The 2973-nt window shown below is 36.5% G+C and overlaps 1 long non-coding RNA gene across 1 annotated transcript in view; it reads right to left on the minus strand.

Annotated features, from left to right (window-relative positions):
- The window catches only part of LOC136841886 (uncharacterized), an 11401-nt gene extending 9636 nt beyond the window's left edge, over window positions 1-1765 (minus strand). The window contains exon 1 of the long non-coding RNA XR_010854124.1: window positions 1614-1765. This is a non-coding gene — a long non-coding RNA (uncharacterized lncRNA). The remainder of the gene's footprint in view (window positions 1-1613) is intronic.
- Window positions 1766-2973: the final 1208 nt, after the last annotated feature.

The raw sequence follows: 2973 nt of genomic DNA on the forward strand, positions 1-2973 counted from the left end.
AAATTTCTCAAATTATCTCGCCAAAATTTCTCAAATTATCTCGCCAAAATTTCTCAAATTATCTCGCCAAAATTTCTCAAATTATCTCGCCAAAATTTCTCAAATTATCTCCCTAAAATTTCTCAAATTATCTCCCTAAAATTTCTCAAATTATCTCCCTAAAATTTCTCAAATTATCTCCCTAAAATTTCTCAAATTATCTCCCTAAAATTTCTCAAATTATCTCCCTGAAATTTCTCAAATTATCTCCCTGAAATTTCTCAAATTATCTCCCTGAAATTTCTCAAATTATCTCCCTAAAATTTCTCAAATTATCTCCCTAAAATTTCTCAAATTATCTCCCTAAAATTTCTCAAATTATCTCCCTAAAATTTCTCAAATTGTATCGTTACATTTCTCAGATTACCTCAAATTTCTGCAAATATCTCATACACTGCATTACATAAATCTTTTTCTATATTGTTCAGTCAAATTTCATTAATTATTGATATCTCCGGGCGGATCTCTTATGTGGAATTACCAACTACAGTCGTTTAACACTTCGACCCCCGCCCCCTAACCCTCCCCCACCAACCTCCCCCCGTGGTCCTTAGGTCCTCCTAAACAACTGACAGTGAAAATATCCCTCTACAGTTTTAGACTACGCCTGAGACTATAATCACTTCAAATATAGTTAATAATGAAGCTTCACTGTTCAGTATTTTTAAAACAACTCAAAAATCAGTTGTAGTTTAGTTTAAACTACATTAAAAATTGTTTTATGTCACGGAAATATATTATATATATTAAACAACGATGGCCTTCTCGCACTCAGATCAAACTACCTCAGTTACCTAAGACAGTAACAGTAAGCATACTTCTGTTACCAACAATAAAAATACGATAATAATGTCAAGTAACAACTAGGCTTGAGAATGCCAAGTATAAAGGAGCTATGTTGACACTTCACACGAGAAGTCAGCTGTACCACCTTCAGTGAACAATTTCCAACCTATTTCTATGTACCCCGTAATTCCTGCTATATGTCTTCAGAAAGAATGCAATGTTTTATTTACTCACCTCCTGACTGCCAAAGAAAATATATAAAAGTTCAAGTAACACCAACACAATTGCAGTTGTTCCAGAGCTCTAGTCTCTCACTTGATCGCTTAAGTAAAACAAGAAAACCCTACTGTATTTAACAGCGGGCTTAAATTTCGCGGCTTCAACTCTTGTCACAACTTACGTTTTACTTGGGATTTTAACGATTGTCCTTCACTATTGGCACTAGTAAAAATAAAGAAAACTTGGTAATTCTACAGAAAACTCCCTCAGGGCGCCGTGATTAGTACCAGCCCTTCAGGGAAGAAGGCAAAAACATCAATAAAAGACTAAGTTTCTCACATTATCTCGGTAAATTTCTTACGTTCTCTCACCTGTACTGCATTATACAATCCTTTGTTATACTCTTCAGTAAAAAAAAATCTATTAATAAACGATATGAGTGTGGAGACCGTCTGCAAAATGCAATGCAATTAGCACCTTGTTCCCAGTTCATGACAGCTAACCTACTATCGTACACGGCAATATTTCAACACTGAGCAATGTGTCTATATAATACAAACAACAAATACCTTTGCTATCCGTGAGCACTGACGATGTGAATAACTCAGAAGACGAAATTCATCCAAATATTCAAAGGATTTCAGACACTTAGGCCGGTACTATTAACCCGTCTGGAGTCAAGACAGGTGACTGACTGTCACTGCCTTCCTTTACCAGCCTGTGTGGCTGAGACCCAATAAGAGTTACCGATACTAGTTATCCGTTACGTCACTACAAAACTATTGTGGTGGACTGTTGGTGGCAAGATTTCCGTTCACTAAGGGCAGAAATATTTACTTTGCATGTTATATAGCAGAGTAATACATAACCGAAGCACAAATAAGGACAACTATAAGTCGTAGATATCAATATTATTATTGTTATTATTATTATCATTAATCAGAAGGTGAACCCCGTGCATTTGGAACAAGCCTACAAGGGCCGTTGACTAGAAATTCAAGCTTCTCTGTTTCTCTCTCTCTCTCTCTCTTTCTCCCTCCCTCTCTGTCTTTCTCTTTCACTCTGTTTCTCTCTGCCTCTTTCCCCCTCTCAGGTATATTGAATTTCAAGTTGCTTTAAGATGGGGCAATATTTCAGACCAAGAATATTAAGATCTGAGGAATCAGAAATACGGTGCAAAATCTGAGTGTTTATTTCTCAAATACTATATTATATTATCGATGCATTAGGTAGACATTTCTAATTGCAAAGACTTATATATTGAAATATGTATTACTAGAACCCTAAGATAAGCTTATCAATATACAAAATCAAGTAAGGCATTCTGATGAGATAGAATGAACGTGCTTCTATTGAGAATGTTACAGGTCAAAGACACTGGAATATTTACCAAAAAAGCAAGGTAACATTTTAATATATGAAATAAATATTTTTGGGAATTCAAATGTGTGCCACAGAGATGCTTTGGAAGTACATCAATGTGCTCTGGTGATTTTAATATCAGAGACTTTGTGAATATTAGGTAACTACAGAGTAGCTTCCCTAATCTTGACTCTTGAAATATGAGGCATTACGGCCCCTGATCAGTCATTCGCACTGTTCAACAGTCACCGTAGGATGGTAGTGTCTGTCAGTGCATCTCACGCCGTGCACTGTAGGTATTACTTAATGTTCTTTGCGGCGTCCCATCGGCCCCTAGCTGCAACCCCTTTCATTCCGTTAACTGTACCTCCGTTCATATTCTCGTTCTTCTGTATTCTACTCTCAATTTTCCTGTCAGAGCTGAATAACCTCATAGGTCTCAGCATGTAGTGTCGTTTACTATCAGTGAAAATGCAGTGGTTGTTGCCTGTAGAAGATTTCAGACGCTTGTAACATGCACAAACAACCAACAAGACACAAACACATGCACATATACACATACACAAC

Source organism: Macrobrachium rosenbergii, chromosome 9 (genome assembly GCF_040412425.1).
Source record: "Macrobrachium rosenbergii isolate ZJJX-2024 chromosome 9, ASM4041242v1, whole genome shotgun sequence".
In the NCBI taxonomy this organism is placed as follows: domain Eukaryota; kingdom Metazoa; phylum Arthropoda; class Malacostraca; order Decapoda; family Palaemonidae; genus Macrobrachium; species Macrobrachium rosenbergii.